The following is a 23570-nucleotide window of genomic DNA, read 5'->3' on the forward strand; positions in this document are numbered from 1 at the left end:
AGACAAACTAGCACAAAGCAAAATATTTTTTATTAAAATTAAAAAAAATAAATTTAGTTATAATAAATAATAAATGCCATCCATGCCTCAAGTGGATAATTTTTCTAAAGAGTTTTTTTATAGAATGTTAATGTTTTTTTTAATGTTACCTCATTAAATAACAATAGATACTTTTCTATTTAATTTTATTTATTTTCCCTTTTAAGTATACTACTGTACTTATTTTCTGCTATATTATTTAAAAAAACAATTTTATTTAAATAACATGTGTTATTCAAAAGCCTGGATGGGATGTGCTAAGGATAGCCTTAGCACATAGAGGCTATCATAGCCTCTGACAGAATTATTAGTCAATTTGGGGACATAATTTATTTGTGTTTTAACGAATTCACATAGGCAAACATCCAAGCAATAATACAACTTGCTGCCAAAAAAAATAATAATAATAAAATAAAATGTTTTGAGAAAATATCTTTATTATTGTGTTAAGATCTAGCAAAGAAATATATCACTTTTTCAGTGTCAGCATTAGATTCCAGAATTTTACACTAATTTTGAGTATAATTGTTAATATCTATAAATGGAAAGTAGAGGTTGGATATGAGGTCAATCTTTCATTAATCACCAGGGCTGATTGGGCTGATTTCACTGGCTAAGCAGATGTCTCCTTCCTCAATCAACACTCTAGGTGTGTTCCTCCCAAAGCTATGTGTCCAGTGGAAGAGGATGACCATCTCTCATAGAGGAGGACAGTTCTTTGGTCAATGGAATATGAGTAGCTGTGCTACCCTGCTAGAAACTCCAAACAAGTTCTCAAGGTCCACTGGTAGGAGAAATAGGATCATCAAACTTCCAAGATTCCAGACACATCCAAATGAGGTGCTGAATGTGGCAGTCTGCTTTTCTTAAAAAAAAAAGAGAGGAAGAAAAAAAGAAAAGAAGATAAAGATTAATTCTTTTTAAGCCATGTTTTGGGCATTAAAATAATTTCTATTCAGTAATTTCTTATTCAATTTCTACATCTCTTCATATTTAAAAGCATTAGAGACCTAAGAAAATATAGTATTCTAATTATAATTTCCAAGAAATACAGAAAAATTTTCTTACCTAGGTGAAAACAATATAAATTCTACGGAGTGGAAAGTTATTAACTTAAAACAAATAATATGGAAGCCTTAAAAACTACACAAATTATTCAGTAATGTCTTTCAAAAGTAGCTTTGTTTTTCTGAAACATGGTCTTAACTATTTAAATCACTAAATGTAAGGTGAATGCAGTCATCATTTCATTGTGACTTCCGATTACCTTTTAAAACAAAAGGTTAGAGAAAGTTCTAAAAGCATATAGTAAAAGCAATACAAAATATTGGAATCTATATTTTTCCACAAGTAAATTGATGACAAAATTGTTCTGGTTGAGATTCACTTTTTTAAAATTGATGTTATACCCAAGAGAAAGTTCACATAAGATATTCACTGGAAGGTGGGTCATAGAGGATCCTGCTGTGATGTATGTCGGAGAGTGTTTTGCCTATGTTTTCCTCTAGGAGTTTTATAGTTTCTGGTCTTACATTTAGATCTTTAATCCATTTTGAGTTTATTTTTGTGTATGGTGTTAGAAAGTGGTCTAGTTTCATTCTTTTACAAGTGGTTGACCAGTTTTCCCAGCACCACTTGTTAAAGAGATTGTCTTTAATCCATCGTATATTCTTGCCTTCTTTGCCAAAGATAAGATGTCCATATGTGCGTGGATTTATCTCTGGGCTTTCTATTTTGTTCCATTGATCTATATTTCTGTCTTTGTGCCAGTACCATACTGTCTTGATGACTGTGGCTTTGTAGTAGAACCTGAAGTCAAGCAGGTTGATTCCTCCAGTTCCATTTTTCTTTCTCAAGATAGCTTTGGCTATTCAAGGTTTTTTGTATTTCCATACAAATTGTGAAATTATTTGTTCTAGCTCTGTGAAGAATACCGTTGGTAGCTTGATAGGGATTGCATTGAATCTATAGATTGCTTTGGGTAGTATACTCATTTTCATTATATTGATTCTTCCAATCCATGAACATGGTATATTTCTCCATCTATTAGTGTCCTCTTTGATTTCTTTCAGTGTTTTATAGTTTTCTATATATAGGTCTTTAGTTTCTTTAGGTAGATAAATTGGAAGTAAAAGCAAAAATAAACAAATGGGACCTAATTAAACTTAAAAGCTTCTACACAACAAAGGAAACTATAAGAAAGGTGAAAAGACAGCCTTCAGAATGGGAGAAAATAATAGCAAATGAAGCAACTGACAAACAACTAATTTCAAAAATATACAAACAACTCCTACAGCTCAATTCCAGAAAAATAAATGACCCAATCAAAAAATGGGCCAAAGAACTAAATAGACATATCTCCAAAGAAGACATACAGATGGCTAACAAACACATGAAAAGATGTTCAACATCACTCATTATCAGAGAAATGCAAATCAAAACCACTATGAGGTACCATTTCACACCAGTCAGAATGGCTGCGATCCAAAAGTCTACAAGTAATAAATGCTGGAGAGGATGTGGAGAAAAGGAAACCCTCTTACACTGTTGGTAGGAATGCAAACTAGTACAGCCACTATGGAGAACAGTGTGGAAATTCCTTAAAAAAAATGGAAATAGAACTGCCTTATGATCCAGCAATCCCACTTCTGGGTATACACACTGAGGAAACCAAAATGGAAAGAGACACGTGTACCCCAATGTTCATTGCAGCACTGTTTATAATAGCCCGGACATGGAAGCAACCTAGATGTCCATCAGCAGATAAATGGATAAGAAAGCTGTGGTACATACACACAATGGAGTATTACTCAGCCATTAAAAAGAATACGTTTGAATCAGTTCTAATGAGGTGGATGAAACTGGAGCCTATTATACATAGTGAAGTAAGCCAGAAAGAAAAACACCAATATAGTATACTAACGCATATATATGGAATTTAGAAAGATGGTAACAATAACCCTGTATACGAGACAGCAAAAGAGACACTGATGTATAGAACAGTCTTTTGGACTCTGTGGGAGAGGGTGGGATGATTTGGGAGAATGGCATTGAAATATGTATAATATCATATATGAAACGAGTTGCCAGTCCAGGTTCGATGCACGATACTGGATGCTTGGGGCTGATGCACTGGGATGACCCAGAGGGATGGTATGGGGAGGGAGGAGGGAGGAGGGTTTGGGATGGGGAACACATGTATGCCTGTGGCAGATTCATTTTGATATATGGCAGAATCAATACAATATTGTAAAGTTTAAAAATAAAATAAAATTTAAAAAAATAAAAAATAATAAAAAAGAAAAAAAAAGATATTCACTGGAATTTAGGAACAGAAAATTTATTATAAATGTTTTAGATATGCATCATAAATTAAGAAAAACAAAAGCTCTGTAGTGAAATACCAGACAAAAGGAGAGATAAAAAGAAGTAGTAAGTTAAGTGGAAAAAATCCTTGAAATATATTAAAAAAAAAAAAGAAAGCCAGACTAACAATCAACAGAAATAAGTAGAGGTGGCCATAGGGAAATGTTTTTAATGAATTGAGTAAGTGAAAAAATATTGATAGAGAAATTCTTTTTTAGAAGTTCTGATTAGAGGGAACTTTTTACAGGCAAATTTAACATATAGAATGGAAAATGTTGCCCCCAAAAAAGAAATCATAATTTGTAAGCCAATTGTAACCTTGAAGTAAATCACAGGGTTCTAAATTAGATCTATCAAGTGAGGTTGAATATTATATCTTTATTTTATATTCTATTCTTCTGAAACTATAGACCAATATCTCCTTTGCTTGTTTTGAGAGCTGATTTTCATTGACTGATGGCCTCAATGATTTTTTTCTCTAAAATAATAACAAAAAACAGTCTATTTATAAATAGATGTATGAGATGACAATTTCATTCAGTTTAATATTTTCTCTCTGTGTTTTCTATTCCTAGATAAATTTGTACCAGATTTGTCCTGAACACTCCATACAATGAATATCATTATCTTCTATCTTTTGGCATAGTTTTAAATTCTTAGAGAATGATTAATTTTAACAGGCTTTTTTGTTTTGCAGCTCAGATTTACATGGCAAGATGCTATAGTAGGAATGGGCAGAAAGGAGATGATAATGGTGGTGATGATGGTTTTATAGAGTGATTTAGTAAACAACAAAATAAAACATTAAAGTGATACTTCATACAGGAAAAAGTTTACGAAAATTTTATATATTACTATTAAAGGGAATGAAGTGTTAAAAGTAAGCCAGTAAGCCCCAAATAGAGTTGCTTCTGCTAAGCCCCACATCCAGGTCACCAAACTGACATAATTAAAATTTTGGCTTTCACAGATGCAAAATCTTAAAGCAGCCAATCAGAAATCACCTGATTCAGAAGTACACCCGACAGGTTCCTGCTATCCCCTAAAGGAAAGCAACTTTGTAATAACCAACCCACATTTTTACCTATTATAGGACTCTGTGTTCTGTTTCCTTCTGCCTGCTGCTGCTGCTGCTAGGTCGCTTCAGTCGTGTCTGACTCTCTGCGAACCCATAGACAGCAGCCCACCAGGCTCCCCCATCCCTGGGATTCTCCAGGCAAGAACACTAGAGTGGGTTGCCATTTCCTTCTCCAATGCATGAAAGTGAAAAGTGAAAGTGAAGTCACTCAGTCGCGTCTGACTCTTAGCAACCCCATGGACCGCAGCCTACCAGGCTCCTCCGTCCATGGGATTTTCCAGGCAAGAGTACTGGAGTGGGGTGCCATTGCCTTCTCTTACAGTACTCTTATTTCATTCAGCTCCTCGGAGATCCTTTCTATCTGCTAGATTGGATCCTACCCAATTTGAACCAATTTTTGTTCCAATAAATCCTTAAAATTTTTATTGTGCCTCAGTTATCTTTTAGTAAGGTATTTTCATGATTAAGACACATATTTGAGAAACTCTCATGAATGTTCTGTACTCTGGGTCCAGTGGAAAAGCTTCTGTGGAAAGATGTATTTTTAATGTGCGTGCATTCGTGATAAGTCGCTTCAGTCCTGTCCCACTCTTTGTGACCCTATGGACTCTAGGCTGCCAGGCTCCTCTGTCCATGGGATTCTCCAGGCAAGAATACTGGAGTGGGTTGCCATGCCTACCTCCAGATACTTAAGTGTGTCTTATTTCAGCCCACAATTGCTTGTACTGTGCCTGACATAATTTGGGACTCAGTCCATTCTCAGATTGGGGACTTAACGGCTGAAGCTCCACCTTGGGGCATCCTTGAAATGTGACTTTTTCCAATTGTTCCACAATAACTCAGAATGTAAAAGCTGCCTAGAATTCCTGATCTTTTCCTTTCCCATTATAGTCCCTCCCCACGGGATGTTTTATTATCATGAGCATTGATTTGATTTGGTAGCTTGTCATTCTCAATTGTGTTGGCTGTGATCTTGTATTGCTCATTGGTAATTCTAAATAAACTACTCAGGAAATCCATTTTGATTCTGAAATCCATTCTGATATCTTCCTATTCTTTCCAACATGGTTGAGACTCCCTGAGGGAAGCATGCAATAATTATTTCTTGGCAAATATTATTCATTTTTCCTTTTAGATATCCTCTGAATTGGGGATCAACCAAGTATTGTCTCTATCCAATTAATTCTGCTTCAGTAAAATATAAATAATAATCTATTCATTAGCCTATAGAATAATTTTCTAATGAATTTAGCTCCTGGATGATATAATGCCTTGCAAGTAATAAGGACTAAATAAATGTTGAATAATTATTTTTTCATTTTAAATAGTTGCCTTAAACACTTATTTTTACTGCTTTTTTTGAAGTCCTTAAAGATATATGCTTAACTGACCATTACACAGCTATTTTTATCACCATTAATTTCTCATTTATATTTCTATCAAATTCTCATTGTTATTGGTTACTACTGCTTTTATTCAAGTTATTTTATTATAAAAATAATTGCATGTACATTGGACAAAATGTTTAGTACAGAAGTTCCTTGGAATCTGCAGAAGGATTGATTCCAGGACCCCTGTGGATAGAAAAATCTGCAGATGCTTGAGTGCCTTGTATAAAATGGCACAGTTATTTGCATATAACCTACTCACATCCTCCAATATATTTTAAATCATCTTTAGATTAGTTTTACTACATAATACAATGTAAATGCTATGTAAATAGTTGTAAATACAATGTAAATGCTATGTAAATAGTTGCCAGCATGAGGCAAATTAGAGTTTTGCTTTTTGGAACTTTGTGAAAAAATTTTTTCTTTAATATTTTTGATCTGTGGTTCGTTGAATACAGAGATACCAAACCTGCAGATACGGAGAGCCAACTGTATTAAATTATATAGCAGGAAGCATTTTTAAATCACTCATAGTCCCAAACGTGACGCCCAGATATGACTATCTTGAATATATTAATCTTGTTTCAGAGCTATGTTTGTGTGTATGTGTGTGCTTGTGGTTATGTGTTGATACTAAAGTACTAAAGTCCAATTGCAAGCCCCTCTTTTTCTTTTTTAGAATTTTAGAGATTGTAAAAAATCCATTGGTTATAGTTTTTATATTTTACCTTTTCCCTACTGTTTCACAAAGCACAGTTTTCACACTACTAAATATTTTTCAAAATTATGTTTTTTTCTTCAGTGACTAATATTCTATCCTACAAATTACTTCAATTCACTTAACCATTCACTGGTTATTGACCATTGCTATTTTCAAAGTCTTGCTCTTATAAATAATGTTGTGATGAAAGTCCACGAAAACAAATCTTTTAGTGCCATTCTGATTATTTCTTTTGGAAAGATTCCGAAAAATGGAAATAGAGGATGAGCCCCTCTTCAGACTTTTATCACGTTATCAAAGTGTTTCCAGAGAAGTTATATTCAGATGCACTTCCACCAATGGCAACATACAAGAATGCCTGCCTCACTGCATCTCAGCATCCTTGCGTGCTTAGTCGCTCAGTTGTGTCTGAATCTTTGCAACCCCATGAAGGGCAGCCCCCCAGATTCCTCTCTCCTTGTGGATTCTCCAAGCAAGAATACTAGAGTGGGTTGCCATTTCTTCCTCCAGGGACCCAGAGATCAAATCCAGGTCTCCTGCTTTTCCTGCGTTGACAGGCGGATTCTTTACCCACTGAGCCACTGGGAAAGCTGAGCATCCTGACATCCATAGATACTGATCTCCACCAACGACAGAACTATGTCTGTGTTGTTCTCGCCCGTGTCTAAGAACCAGCTCAGTTTGAACCCATAGTGACTCAATAATTATTTGAGAAAATTAATAAGTATTTAAATCTTTGTAAATTAAAAAGGCAGACTGTTCATGTTTTTGAAAAATACCTATTGGTATCTGATATATAATAAACAGACCTAAAAATATGATTTCTGTTCTTGTGAGGCTTGCAATATGATGTTGAGATCATTAGATTTTTCATTTGAATTATTGTATTACTAGTAAGGTTTTTCCTCTGTATTGACTTTTTCTACACTATTTCTTTTGTGTATTATCTATTCATGGATTTTACTCATTTTTCCATTGGTATTTTTGAATGCTTTTCTAAATATTCCATGAGAGCTCTTTATATATTATGAGCTGTCTGTCATATTTATTGCATCAGAAGTTGTACTATATTTTTTAATACTGTGGTTGATATACCATATAGCCATACCATCTTAGGAAAGTTAATTACTCTAAATTTCAGTTGATATTGAAAAAAATCTACTTCAAAAGATCTTTTGATGAACAAATTGGATAATTCATATAAAACTTTATAAGATCTTAAATAGTAAGCACTCAATACATGAATATTAGTTTTACTATTAATGTCATTATTGTTATTTCTGTTGCTCAAAGAAGACTTGCTCATATAAAAATCAACAACAACAAAAAAATAATGCACACTTTTTTTTTCTGTCCATAACCCAGACAAACTATTACAGGTTTCAGCTTTCTTAGTATCTAAGTGATTTTTTTCAGGGTATTTCTACATCAAAAAATACCACTAAGTAAATAGGTCAAACAATTTTAGAAGTATTTATATCCTACTGGCAACTTAGCTGTTTGAAAAACTTCACTCTAATTAAAACCATCTCAAAATTTTATTCTTATATAACCACAATTACTAATGGAATGTGAATACCTATTGAGTGCTGTTCAGTTCAGTTCAGTTGCTCAGTCATGTCCAGCTCTTTATGACCCCACAGACTGCAGCACACCAGGCTTCCCTGTCCATCACCAACTCCCAGAGCTTGCTAAATTCGTGTCCATTGAGTTGATGATGCCTTCCAACCATTTAATTCTCTGTCATCCCCTTCACCTTCTGCCTTCAATCGTTCCCAGCATCAGGGTCTTTTCCAATGAGTCATTTCTTTGTATCAGGTGGCCAAGGTATTGGAGCTTCAGCTTCAGCATCAGTCTTTCCAATGAATATTCAGGACTGATTTCCTTTAGGATTGACTGGTTTGAAATCTTTGCAGTCCAAGGGACTCTCAAGAGTCTTCTCTAACACCACAGGTCAAAAGACTCAATTCTTTGGTGCTCAGCTTTCTTAATAGTCCAACTCTCACATCCATACATGACTACTGGAAAAAATATAGCTTTGACTAGACAGACCTTTGTTGGCAAAGTAATGTCTCTGCTTTTAATATGCTTTCTAGGTAGGTCATGGCTTTTATTCTAAGGAGAGCAAGTATCTTTTAACTTCATGACTGCAGTTACTATCTGGAATGATTTTGAAGCCCAAGAAAACAAAGTCTCATTGTTTCCATCTTTTCCCCATCTATTTGCCAGGAAGTGATGGGACTGGATGCCATGGTCTTAGCTTTCTGAATGTTGAGATTTAAGCCAGCTTTTTCACTCTCCTTTTGCACTGAGTGCTGTACAACTTCTCAAACCACACACTGAAAATCACCACCCTCACTTATTGATACACACTGCATTTGCTTCTATCACAGTATTTATTATGACAGAAAGATAAAATGCCAATGAAACAAATGTAGCTCAAACTAATGAGAAAACTCTATCTGGAATTAGTAACTTGTGCCATGTCCAGCAGATGTCAAATATTTCTATGTTTTCCTTGAAAATTTAAAATATCCTGTGGTGCTCTGAATTGACCCTCTACACCTAGAGAGATTTCGTGCAAAATTTTGGACCATGAGGTTATATGTTTTACATTAGCTTTTGTTTTCTTCTTTATGTTTAATTCTTTATTTGTATTTTGCTTTCAATAATTTAAGAATATAATTTTTCGTAGCAACCCTGACCAACATCATTGAAAATGTTTACTTTCTTTAGGCCTCTTATTTACTTTATAACATACCAAAGTAATACATAGACCAGATGCATGAGAGTCACGTTAGGTGCTTCCAAGTAATGCCAGGCATAGTCAGAATACTTATGGATCGGGTCCCAGAATCTAGATATTTTAACCAACATTGACAGATGACCTTTGGGGACCCCACAATTGAGAATAATGTTCCTGAGAACTGTTTCTGGGTTAGCTATTCTATTCTGCTAATCTTCAGTTGAGTTTAGGTTGATTTTAATTGCTCTAGATACATACCATGTTTCCTTATCAGAAAGAAAAAGACTGTTACTCTTATTTTTATGGTTATTTGCATAAATCATTTGTTTCATCAGTATTTTCTATTTTATTAGCTTAGAATAGTATTTATATCTGCTAACTTTCATATCTGCTATCTTACAACTTAGATAAATTCAAGCTGACATGCTGTCTAGTGTCTAGTTCAAAAAGGCTGTGATGTGTTTAACGGAGAAAATGTATGTGTAGATCAGTTTTAACCAAGCATGAGTTATAGTGCTGTTGATCATAAGTTTAATGTTTATGAATCAATAATATGGTTTAACTAGGTTTCACTAAACAAAATCATGCATAAGTTTCTATATAAATCAGTTGATGAAAATGTCACAACCAGAGACTCATAGGACACTAATCCTCTATTTCCCCTGAAGCAGTAGTTCAGTATTCACTAATCTGGGGTTTGTGATGACTTTATAAACATAAATACTATGAATAATGTGATTTGACTGTATAATATTTCCACCTATAGATGAGATAGACCTAAGTAACTACAACATCATAGAAATTACTAAAATACAGTAAAATTCTTAGGAGGTGATTCTCTTTGAGTACTTAATACCTCCATTCTTAACATAATTAATTATAAGTCTATAGTATTTATTTTTTAGTTCTGGGTGTGCTGGCTCAGAAAATTTCAGAAAATCTAGCAATGGGCACTTGTGAACTTGTATGAGCCAGCTCCTGGATTTTTAGATGTTTATCTTTCTTCTTTTTCTTTCTAGTTCTTTCATCACTTTAACCAATATATGATTTTTTTTTACTTCTCTGATAAAGATTTCCAAATTTATTCTCCATATTGCTAGCATAATTTTTGTTTTTAATTTATGCTCTTTAGTGATTCTAATAGAAAGTTATATTGACTATTAAACAATATGATGCCTTGCAAACCCTACTTCTCCATCTCATCACATTGGAATCTTATCTATGGCTGTTCTTTCAGCTTCCGTTCCTGTTTCTTTAAGGCCCTATCTTCTTTGAGCAGGCTAAGTTTGGCTCGCAAGCATCCAAGAATATATTCTGGCTTTTGGAGTAAATAATTTTTAGTTTTAATCTTCCTGTAAGTCTTCAAAGTAGAGTACTTTTCTTTCTTTTGAAATTTGTTTTGGTGATCCTTTAACTTGTAATTTTTATTCTTTCATTTTTCTGTTTACCATTCTCTGAGAAAAAAAAAAAAAACTAATTTTCTCAGGACATTCCACATTCTACAATATGTAGAATTACCTTACCTCTACTCCATAAATTCAATACTGCCTTTATCAGATGTGCAGTTGGGTGGTATGCTTATATCCATAATTTATAACCCAATTCCTGAAATCTAGCAGACTTCAATACATCATCGTTCTATTGGCTTGATATGAGCATAACTATCTCTCTGACACTTAAAAGAAGATAGATGAAAACTTCCAAAACTTCTGCTTGCCAGGCATTATTACTTTCTCCTTCTCTTTCCCACTATGTGAAAAGCAGTGATACCCAACACTCTCTACTTTTCTTTATTCTCTCTTGGTATGCATACCACTTTATAATGGAATATTATTAATTCCCGTTTATTTCTTATCAGTTACTTTGGTTCAGCTAGTGTCAGACAGGCCTGGCGTGCTGCAGTTCATGGGGTCGCAAAGAGTCAGACATGACTGAGCGACTGAACTGAACTGAACTGCACTGAATGTCAGACACTGTTCTGATAATATATATATATTTTTTGTACAAGACATGGATACCGATTGAACTGAGAGTGAATGACACTCTAGCTTCAGCAAAAAGAAGTAACCATGGAGCAGCTAAATAGATGAAGTTCTGCCCATTGTCTAGACTGCATGGAACTTGTGTTTTTGAAGCAGGCAGCAATGTACAGGATATGTTTTGAGTAGGGCAAAGAGTACCAGAAGATGATTTTTCTACCAGTTTTAAGGAAGGCAACTATATATACCCCTCCTTAATTTAGGGGCTTTCCCCATGGCTCAGCAGTAAAGAATCTGCCAGCGATGCAGGAGATGCAGGAAGCAGGTTCAATCCCTGGGTCAGGAAGTTCCTTTGGAGTAGGGCATGGCAACCCACTCCAGTATTCTTGCCCGGAAAATCCCATGAACAGAGGAGTCTGACAGGCTATAGTCCATGGGGTTGCAAAGAGTCAGACAGGACTGAGGACACAAGCACCTTTAATTTGGACATGTAACGAACATAGACTGGAACCTTCTCGAGCCTATTGATTTACAAAAGCAAGAGGTATCTTGGAGAAATCTGTACCAGCAAAGGTTGAGAGGGCCACGGAATAGGGAACCTGAGAAGTAAAAGATGTGTGCACCTCCTTTTCAGTTCTTTAAGGTCTTTAGACAACACAGGAGAGGACCAGTCCAGTGTCCCTTCCTCCAAATGAAGAATCATGGAATTTAGTTTAAATACAAAGGGTTACTGTACCAAGCAAAGCAACTTCACAACTAAACAGAGGATTTTTTTTTTTTCCCATTACTTCTGAAAGGGTCAAAGAGTGCTTAAACTTTTAATACAGAATCTTTTCTGATGACAAGGAAGCTGAGGGGAAGTGAGTACTTCTTCAAGGAAATTGTGTAGTCTCCTCAGTGAAAATCACTAGTATCGGACTGCTGCTGCTGCTGCTAAGTCGCTCAGTCGTGTCCGACTCTGTGTGACCCCATAGACGGCAGCCCACCAGGCTCCCCCTTCCCTGGGATTCTCCAGGCAAGAATACTGGAGTGGGTTGCCATTTCCTTCTCCAATGCATGAAAATGAAAAGTGAAAGTGAAGTCGCTCAGTCGTGTCTGACTCTTCACGACCCCATGGACTGCAGCCCACCAGGATGTTCCGTCCATGGGATTTTCCAGGCAAGAGTACTGGAGTGGGGTGCCATTGCCTTCTCCAGACTAAACACTGTCAAACCAGAGCGTTGATTAGGGATATTTACTCCACCACATGTGAGGGAGTGGTAAGTCACTTCAATCATGTCCAACTCTTTGTGACCCTATGGAATGTAGCCCACCAGGCTCCTCTGTCCATGGGATTCTCCAGGCAAGAATATTGGAGTGGGTTGCCATTTCCTACTCCAGGGGATCTTCCTAACCCAGGGATCCAACCTGCATCTCTTCTTATTTCCTGCATTGGCAGATGGGTTCTTTACCATATGACTAAATGAGGTCTCTGCCTTGAATCTCCTCTCTCTCTGTCCCCACCTATGGAAGACTAAAGACAGAAAGGGAAAATGAACAAAGCCTGGATGAGAATTCTCCGGCATTCAAGGTACTAATATGGAAAGAGAAGAGAAAGAATAGATCCCATAACTTGCCCAAATCCAAACACACATAATCTGTGCTGGGAGGAAAATTCCTATCAGCTATGAGATAGAATTTAATATGCACTCAACTAAGTTAAATTATAGAAAAAGATTTGAAAGCTTTGAAATCTTACAAATATAAAGTATTATAAAGGGAAAAACCTATATATTAATAGAATAGTTAAATAAAATATTGGGGGAAAATTGAAACGAATTTATGTAAATAATCAATTTGAGACTCCTTGGTAACCAGTTATATATACTTTTGAAAAGCTCATATGTTCTATGTTGACTAATAAAACATGTTTTCTGAATACATTCTTTATGTCCAATATATAATTATATTTTAGTCTTGCATATACACATATATATCTTTCAGCCTCATTGTTCCAATAGGTATTTTAGAAAGTTCTCTATAGGTTCTTACTTATATGAACAAGTTTATCTTTTTTCTAAAGGTAAGGATTATTTCTTTCTCTCTCTCTTTTTTTTTTTAAATAGACAAAGCACCTGGCATGTGAACTTATATAAGCACATGAAAAGGAGGATACACCATTATGAATACATGAGAAAAGGTCACTGACTGGATGAAATATTTTTGAGAATTAGACATGGCACTGTAACATTTTCAAAGCAAGTACAATAGATGGACCAAGAAAGCATTCAAACACAAAAGTCAAAAAATAACTTATAATCAGAACCACAATAAATCCTGGAGGGCATGCAAAAGCCTACTCAGGAAAAGGGACCAACGTGCTCAGTCATTCAGCTGTGTCCAATTCTCTGCAACCCCCTGAACTGTAGCCCCCTGGGCTCCTGTCCATAGCATTCTCCAGGCAAGAATATTGGAGTTGGTTGCCATTTCCTCCTCCTGGGGATCTTCCCACCCTATGGATTGAACCCACATCTCTTGTGTCTCCTGTGGATTCTTTACCGCTGAGCCACCTGGGAAGCCCCACAAAAATGAACCAATGTTTATCAGTTATCCACTATGTGTTGAGGACCAAACGTGATATCACAGCACCTCCTTCTGGCCCCAGAATCCTTTTCCCAGGTTCTCCTTCCCTGTGGGGAGTGACTCAGCAGAGAAGGGCCAGAGCAAGGCTGCTCTGACGGCTAAGAGAAATAGTGCCCTTGGAGCAGGTCCAAACAAGAGTCATGTTTCTTGCAAAAGAAGTGCCTGATGCTGGATTTTCAGAGCAAGAGCTATGGAATGGGCAAAAAAGGAAGTATTAGGTATACAGGTGCCATGATGAAAATATCAAGTCCATAGTTTTTATCAACTTAATCCTTTCGGGTGTTGAGGACAGAAATGGAGCTGCAGTCCAGAAAAAGTTTTCCTTCATCAACCAGCTCCATGATGTTAGACTGCTCCATTGAACTCTGTGGTATTCAATCTCTGAGTGACTGCGGAAAAGTGGCACTGTCCTGAAATGATAACTTTCTGAAGTTTTTGGAGGAGAGTAGAACACAATAGGTAGAGAAAGTATAACATTTTCTTTTTCTAGGGCTTACTAGGTGTTAACAGTGGTAAAGAATCTACCTGATAATACAGGAGATGCAAGAGATGTGGGTTCGATCCCTGGGTCTGGAAAATCCCCTTGAGTAGGCAATGTCAACCCACTCCAGTATTCTTGGCTAGAAAATTCTGTGGACTGGAGCCTGGTGGGCTACAATCCATGGGGTCACAAAGAGTCAGACACGACTGAGTGACTAAGCGTGTTTTGTAATGAAGGATTTTAACGTCCATTGTCTAGCAAAAGTATAAGCGCAGTTTTACACTTGAATAAGTTCAAAAGTTAAATACTACAACTTCATTTTGAAAACTATATTTGGAAGTTTAATTGGGTATAATTATATTTTTTGGAACTTTGAATAAAATAGTTTTCCATTTAAAGTTTTTGTTTTAGTTAATGTTTGTCCTCTTCAATGGAGAGATTAAAACCAAACAGCGATATTAAAAATTTCATCAAAATATTTAAAAATAAATAAACGCTTATTAAATATAAATCATGGTGCTTTCAAATGAATTTTTATATAAGATTTCGCATTTGTACATCAGAACTTGACTAAAGCTATATCTGCACCAAAGCTTCTGGTACCCTTTGTTCATGATCTAGGTAGCTTTTTATGTTCTTTTAATGAAGTCAAAGCTTTACAGCCTTTCTTAAAATACTTCTTGGTTTAATATATGTGTAACATATTTTGCACCATTTGTGGCAAAAATTTCATACTTTTCATAAATTTTGAAGATGTATGTAGTTTATGTTAGTGGTTAAAACTAAGTCAGGCTGAAAGTATAACAGTGAAATTGGTATGAGGCAGAGTTGTAGGAGAACAAAGCTGGGCATGGGGGTGGGATGGGGGCCAGATGAGTTTATGGGGGAGGTGAAGAGGGCAGGGCCAGGCTGGTCAGCACCAGACAGATGGCAGAGATCAATAGGCCGAATCACTAATAAACAAAGGACAAGAAGGAAAGACAGAGGAAACTGACAGTCCTCTGGGTTCTGGGCCATGTCAAAAGAAGGTGGTTTTGATTGATATACATTTTCCCTGTGACGTGATTTGTGTTTTAAAACAAATTTCACTACATTTATTTTCTCAGAAGAAGGCACAAATTCTTATCTTTTCCCCATAGTGACACTTTAAGTATTAATTGAATTTTTGAAAACCAAGTAAGAGAGGAACATCTGGTCCACTATGCAGATTAAACCTCCCCCAAATTATGCATATATATATATATATATACATATTTCTAGAAGTAAAATGTCTTAGAATTTAATGTATACATATGTAAAACTTAAGCCATATTATAAATAATTATCTAAGGCAACTATACAATTGAGACACAAAGCTAATAGGTCCTACACAATTGTATAGCGTTATCAAGAATCTTAGGTTAAAATTAACAGCTGGATGCCAAGAAAATTATTTTCTCCCTCTGAAATATTTTACCAAAGCCTCCCTGATGTATTTCCTAAACATTTATGATATTTTTCACTTGACACATATTCAAGTATTACTTCTTTACAAAGAAATCTACATTCTTTAAGGTATTAACATGTTTAAAAGGAATTTTAGAGAATGTGTTGGATTCAGAAGATGGGATTACTTTGAATTTTCCCATAGAATAAAAAGTACCCGATGCACAGACAGTTCAAACTTTTGATAAATGACCATGCTGAATCCAGTTTGACTGTCACCTCCATGTCCTATTCTCTAGCTAGTACACATCTGATATTGACATTTCCAGGGCAAATTCTCTAACTCAATATTCTGAGTTTTATTCATTTTTAAGGGGGAAAATGACATATCTCTTAGATGGATTTGATTGGTGCCTTTTAAACTCAGGAACCTCAACATTGCTACCACAATGTTGGGCACCTATACCAATTAGTAAAGTGATGAAGCAAAGTAAATTCTTAAGAAGTAGTTTGTCAATCTCACTTTTGAAATAAATCAGTCAAAATGTATTTATGAAGAATTGTTTCATGTCTAGAAATCTGCTAGATGCTATAGGGTAAAATGTTTCAGAACACAAGGCTTCTACTGACAAGGAACTTGGGATCTGTCCAAGGAGAAGATTGTCCTACTTATTTTCAACTAGATAGCTCTGCTATAGTTACTATGATTTGAAACTATTTAAATTGAGATATTGTCGGATTCCATTTGAAACAAGAAATGACAGCCTTAGCAAAAACTTACAAAATTAGCTTCTGAGTAAAATTGAATGTGAATAATATGATGCTTCTAGTGTTTTATCCTTAAATCTTAATATAATTCTTGAAGGAAAAGATCCCCACACATCTAGTGTTTCACAAATAAGATAATCTGGTATTTTTCCTTCTCTTTTATTATATACATATATAATAACAGGACACATATATACATATATCCTTCCCTTGTGGCTCAAAGAGCAAAGAAACTGTCTGCAATGTAGAAGACCTGGGTTCAATCCCTGAGTTGCAAAGATCTCCTGGAGAAGGGAATGGCAACCCACTCCAGTATTCTTGCCTGGAGAAATCCTTGGACAGAGGAGCCTGGCCGGCTATAGTCCATGGGATTTGCAAAGAGTCGGACAAGACTGAGTGACTAATACTTTCATATACTTTCACAGTTGATTTACAATTTTGTATTAATCTCAGGTGTACAGCAAAGTGAATCAGTTATACATATACATATATCTACTCTTTTTTAGATTCTTTTCTCATATAGGCCATTACAAGGTATTGAGAAGATTTCCCTGTGCTATACAATTGTTAGTGATTTATTTTATATATAGTAGTGTGCTTATGTCCCTTACAATCTTCCATTTTATCCCTCTCCCTTTTAAATTATACAAATAATATACATGCATGCTAAAATAAAAATAGAGGCTACTAAGAAAAAGATATCTGAAGATTACTACTTTTGAAAGTTGACTGGTACGTATCTGTATTAATTTCCTCTGGCTTCCATAGCAGAGTACCACAGCTTAAAGAACAAAAATTTATTTTCTGACAATTCTGTAAGCTAAAAAAATCCAAAATGAAAGTGTTGATGGGGTTAGCTTCTTCTGAGGTCTATCTTCTTGGCATTGCAGAAAACCCTCTTCCCTCTGTCTTCACAAGTCTTCCCTCAGCACTTGTATGTGTCCTCATCTCTTATAATTAAAAGCCCATCTCCAAATATAGTTGCATTGTGAGGAACTGGGGGCTAGGATTTCAACATAAAAAATTGGGGGGATTCAATTCATCTCATAAAATCATCTAGATAAATAAATAATCGATAGGTGAAGCTAAACACACATATATGTCCACCTCTCATGTAATATATAATTTTATATAGATATAACTTTTATAAAGTCTATTAAATATTTTCTTATGGACTGTAGTCTACCAGTCTCCTCTGTCCATGGGATTCTCCAGGCAAGAATACTGGAATGGGTTGCCATTCCCTTCTTCATGGGATCTTCCCTGCCCAGGGATTGAACCCTGGTCTCCTACATTGCAGGTGAATTCTTTATTGTCTAAGCCACCAGGGAAGCCCAAATATTATATAGATATATAGAGAGATTATATATATAGGTATAGATATATAGATTATATATATATATGATACAGCACAGATCTATATAGATATATATATAGATTATATATATATATATAGATTATATAGGTATATGATACAGCACAATGTTTTGAAGCAGTTATCTGCTATTAGTCATTTGAATTGTTTCTAGTATTTTTTTCTATTTATATACTATTCTATGAACCTTCTTATATATACACTTTAACATAATTTCCTGTGAATTTTCTCTTGATAAATGTCTAGTGGTGTATTCTCTTTGACAAAGAGTGTGCTTTCTTTTCCCCTCAGGGATTTTGATACTTCCTGCAAACTTTGCATCAATTTTCACTCCAGCAAGCATGAAATGCAAGTACCTCTCTACTAAGGCCATGCCAGCATATTGCTTCTATCATCCCTATTTTGTCTGATAAAAACATAACTTGCTCTATTTATATTTGTACTTATTAGCATTAACTTGATCCTGGAAGGATGTGGACTTTTTTTTTTTTTTCCTCGTTTATTCCCATCTATATTCTTCCTCTTGTGAATGTAGGCCTCATCTGAAACCTCCTACCTTCTATCATCACTAAATATAATTAAAGCTTATTATTCTCTTCAGTGAATCACTGAACAGCATATGGCATTTGAGTCACTACCAGAAAAGTTCTGTAAAGTTAAATAACTCATTACTTTCCTTGCATCACATGCCCCCTTAGTGATACCTGCAAATTCTCTCACCTGGATTGTTGTTTAGTAGCTAAGTCATGTCCAACTCTTTGTGACCCCATGGACTGTAGCCCACCAGACTCCTCTGTCCATGGGATTCTCCAGGCAAGAATCCTGGAGTGGGTCCCATTTCCTTCTCCAGGGGATCATCCTGACCCAGAGATTAAACTCGTGTCTCTTGCATTGCAGGCTGATACTTTATCCCTGAGCCACTGGGGAAACCCAAGCCAACACAGTGCAGCAACAGAAACCCTACCAGAGCTGTGGTTCAGTGAGTGTTGTGCTCTCCCATATTTGCCAAATGTTGTAGCCTTTCCCTGCATCTAGACATTTGAAATATTTCAACTATAATACTTTCATGCCCCACAGGTTGCACACTGTGAGGCAATGTTTGACATTACGTAGTTTCAGGTTAATGTGGCCAATAAAGCACAGTTTTAAATATTTTACTGTCTGTTCCTTTTTCCTGCCCTACTCATTTCCCTGCAAGCCCTCATTTATATTTTAAATTGAGATTTTTTTTTCCCTCTGAGACTTGGAAAAATGGCCTAAAAATGATATCATTAGATACTTGGTATGTCTCTCAGTGGTGGTTTCTCAGAAATGAGAGAAAAATAATCGATTTCCTCAGAGATACTGACACTTCAGTTCACAGGCTGTTCTTGGTTTGTTTCTATTCCGTATTGAATTCATCTAGGTGTTCTGTATGATCAATCTAAGTGTTCCAGACTGCTGACACCATATGCCTTATGAGAGTCTTTTTTTTTCCCAAACTATTTTTCATAGATACAGAATGAGATGAATTATACAGCACATTAAACAAAGTGCAAGATTGAAAAAAGAAAGAAAGACAGAAAAGAGTGTGAATGCAAGATGATTCCTTTGCTTTGGAAAATGTAACTTTACTTAACAAACTATATGATCGCCTTTACAAAAACACCGATGCCTTCATCACCATCTTTGTTATACTCTATGTTTATCACAGCTCATTGCTGCAGGGTGATTCAAATCCTCTGTATGTTTCTGGCCACGGTCTTGATAGCAGCCAAGTCTCCCTTACAAAAAAAAACACAAACAAACAGAGTTTTGAGAAAAATACATAAACATTTTCTAGGAAAGTCACTTAATCTGTCTTTCTCTTATCATTAATATTATTATTTGTTCTATCTCATTCTACTCCCAGATACATATCAATTTGAATTCACATTTTTACTTTTGGATCTACACAAAATAGATAATCAACTTGCAGGATGTAGAGTCTTCCTCGGACTGTAATGGCAACACAGGTGCTTATTTCTGCTCAAGATAAAGAATATATTCTTCAAACACTTGCTAAATATGTCTTTCATTCAGGAGAGCTAATTAGTTTCAGTTGCTTAAGCTGAGCAACTATTTGCTTCAAGGAAGATATTATATTTGTTTAATTGCTTTTAAGTGCTAAACACTGTAAAGGATAATGTTGTCTGAGAATAGAATGTTGTCCTAACTAGTTAGAGGATAGTTTATGAAACAAGGGTCAGGAGAAATTTACAACCAGTTTGAGTGATAGTACTTTTCCTGGTTGTTGATATGGACTGCTGCTGCTGCTGCTAAGTTGCTTCAGTCATGTACGACTCTGTGGTACCCCATAGATGGCAGCCCATCAGGCTCCCCCGTCCCTGGGACTCTCCAGGCAAGAACACTGGAGTGGGTTGCCATTTCCTTCTCCAATACATGAAAGTGAAAAGTGAAAGTGAAGTCACTCAGTCGTATCCGACTGTTAGTGACCCCATGGACTGCAGCCTACCAGGCTCCTCCGTCCATGGGATTTTCCAGGCAAGAGTACTGGAGTGGGGTGCCATTGCCTTCTCCAAGTGGGTGGACTACTTATCCTCAAACATCAAATACTCCATATCTAATCAAATTTGATCTTTAATCATATGGACTTCATAATCAAAATAAATGCAGGGCAATCGTTCAAAGTGTGTCTTAATAAGCAAAATGACAACAATACCAGAGAAAAAACAACCACACAAAACTACTCTTTCTGTATGTTTGGATAGAGTTATTCTATCCTCACTCTACGTGTTTGGGTTGTAATTAAGACATAGATCCAGCGAATCATTCTTAGCAAGACTGGTACTGTTTCTTTAGACCAAAATGAATTGGTAAGCAATAAATAAATAAAACAAAAAGGAAATAAAACTAAGCAAATCACTTTTGTTTTGATTTTCAGCTGAACAAAACAATAAGCCAACAATGGACACAACCGATGCCTAGAACTTGATAATATCAATCCATCACCCTCTAAAAACTGTTTCCCTTTGGTATAGGAAGCTTTATCTCTGACTCCAAATGAAGTGACAGCAAGATACCAAGTTTAAAATTCTCTAACTGTCAACGGCTGTTTTACTAATTATCCAGATTCCAAGGCAATCATACAACCGTAATCATTCACCTCACGCCTGGAAACATAAGTCTTGTTCTTTTGATGAATATTTATAAGACAGTGTAAAGCAGTCTACTTTCTTTTCCCTTCAGGCAAGACAATTTGGAGTTCATCAATATGTATTACCAAGGACTTTTATAAAAGGCACTTCAAAGAAAATTCATCAGGCATTCCTTTTGTCTTGATTTCTGTTAGACTGATACTTCCTTTTGACAAGTATCAATAAATTATCCTCTGATGGCTGGAAACTTGATGTCTTATTCAGAAACTTCCTCACACAGCAAAATCTGGGCTTTGAGTTTCAAGTGAAATTATTAAGATCCCACATCTAATTTAAGGACAGACAGAAGATATGCAAATTAAAAACAATAAAACAAACATGTATAAAGTCACCCTACAGCACACAGGATGGAGTTTTACCATAGTTGAGGGTTTTCTTGCTGTACAGAACTTGAAACTATTCTGTTTGCCATGCAAACATATTTAGAATTCCCTCACAAGTTTAAAAAAAATGCAAGCCTCAGTTCCTGGATAAATGGAAGAACTGCAAAAATTAAAACCAAATTAATGTAGATATGGAAGTGGAGAATGACAAGCTGCTTCTTTCCATAAGGCTGATGAGTTTTCTTTTTTGAATATTATTGTTAGCTTCACATTTATGTAAGAGGAGGATGAATAAATACAATTGTCTAAAATAAGAATGAAAAAAAAAATCACCGTTTTATTTAATGAGATTTGAAAGGGATATAAAAATCCTTTTATTTGTATCCTATTTTAAAAAAGCTTTGTTATTTTGTTTGTTATTCTCATGAAAAATATTTGGAATATGGGACCACAATTGATATCTATTTCTATAAATAAACACAAAATTGCATGTTGACTAAAGCGTTCATCTTATATCATGGCTTAACTCATTCTTTACAAAGTTATTGTGGTTGTTATAAAAAATATTTCCACGTTCTACAAAATTGTTTGTCATTACCTGAATAAAATAAAGTATAAATCTAATTTAAGCTTAATTCAAAAAGGGAGCAAAGGGGTAGCATTTGAGTTTGAATACATACTTTGCAAATCAACTATAACACTGATCAAACAATCATTCTATAGGACTTCATATATGTCATGTTTCTGAAAATATAATCCACAATGAATAAGTCATTTAGAATGTAGAGTTTATAAAAATAAAGGGAAGAAAGAAAGAAAATATTACAAGCGAAATATTTGTGGCAAACAAACTACTATAGTATCTGAGTCCCTAAGAGCTGGGATATGTTCAGTGGCTTAATAAACATCATTGGCTACAAGAATGTTATTTTCAAATAGTTTATTTTTAATATTATTTTGTAAGAATGATGATGATGTCAGTATGATATACATTTTCCAGCTCTGTACTCCAAATACAGCCTAGAAATGTTGCTATGTTCTTGACATAATGGCTATTAATTCCTGTGTGTAAAAGAAAAATAAAAGAAACAGATCAATTATTTCTGACAATACTCCTTGTGTCCTCCACGCACTCATTTTAAAATAAAATCTGCCTAAAGTGCTATATGAATTGTCTATTTTTATGTACAAATTACTACAAAATGTAATGGCCTAAACAAATAAACATTTATTTTCTTATTATATCCATGATTTTAAAAACAGGAGCAGTTTAACTGGATGGTTCTGTTTTAGGATCTCTCATAACATTGCAGTGAAGGTGTTGGCTGGGATTGGAATCATTTAAATGTTTGACCAACACTGGAAAATCTGCTTCCAAGCTCCCTCACAAGGACTTGTCAGGTGATCTCCATTCCTTACAGAAGGAGGAGATCTCAGTTTCCTACCACATGGTCCTCTCTGTAGATCTCTTTGAGTGTCTTCATGGCAACTGGCTTTTCCTGAAGTGAGTGATCCAAGAGAGAGAAGGAAAAAACCACAATGCCTTTTACATTCCATTCTTACAAGTCACCCATTGTTACTTTCACCAGATTCTATTCATGAGAACTCAACAACCCAAAGTCCAATGTACCTGTGAAAGGAGGTGAAGTAGGCTCCAATTTTGGAAGGGATTGTTACTGAAGATTTATGAACTCATTAGAAAAGCCCCTGATGCTGGGAAAGACTGCAGGAGGAGAAGGGGATGACAGAGGACAAAATGGTTGGATGGTATCACTGGTTCAATGGACATAAGTTTGAGCAAACGCCAGAAGATGATGAAGGACAAGGAAGCCTGGTGTGCTGCAGTCCAAAGAGTTGGACACGACTGAGTGATTGAACAACAACCAACATTACCAAAGATTTATGAACACAATTTAAAACTTGTAAATCTCACAATTGTGGGTTATGATAGTGCTCACATATCATGAAAATATGTAAAAAATTCAAATTTCACCCACTAGAGAGATCTGGATTAATTCCCTCAAATTAGTCAGAACAGTATTTAAAGAATGCAAAAGGG

At 35.5% G+C, this 23570-nt stretch overlaps 2 long non-coding RNA genes across 5 annotated transcripts in view; one reads left to right on the forward strand and one right to left on the reverse strand.

Annotated features, from left to right (window-relative positions):
* LOC133253943 (uncharacterized) overlaps nucleotides 1-23570 on the forward strand; it is a 259624-nt gene that overhangs the window by 106723 nt on the left and 129331 nt on the right. The gene's annotated exons all lie outside the window — the stretch shown is intronic.
* Nucleotides 457-23114, reverse strand: LOC133253944 (uncharacterized). 2 transcript variants are annotated; one of them, XR_009738507.1, is made up of 3 exons: nucleotides 22931-23110; nucleotides 19615-19754; nucleotides 457-904 (listed from the first exon to the last, which is right to left on the reverse strand). It is a non-coding gene; the product is annotated as an uncharacterized LOC133253944 (long non-coding RNA). The 2 variants fall into 2 exon arrangements; XR_009738506.1 differs by lacking the exon at nucleotides 457-904 and adding an exon at nucleotides 21254-21455 and having other exon boundaries at nucleotides 19564-19754; nucleotides 22931-23114.

This window comes from Bos javanicus, chromosome 9, assembly GCF_032452875.1.
Source record: "Bos javanicus breed banteng chromosome 9, ARS-OSU_banteng_1.0, whole genome shotgun sequence".
Lineage (NCBI taxonomy): Eukaryota > Metazoa > Chordata > Mammalia > Artiodactyla > Bovidae > Bos > Bos javanicus.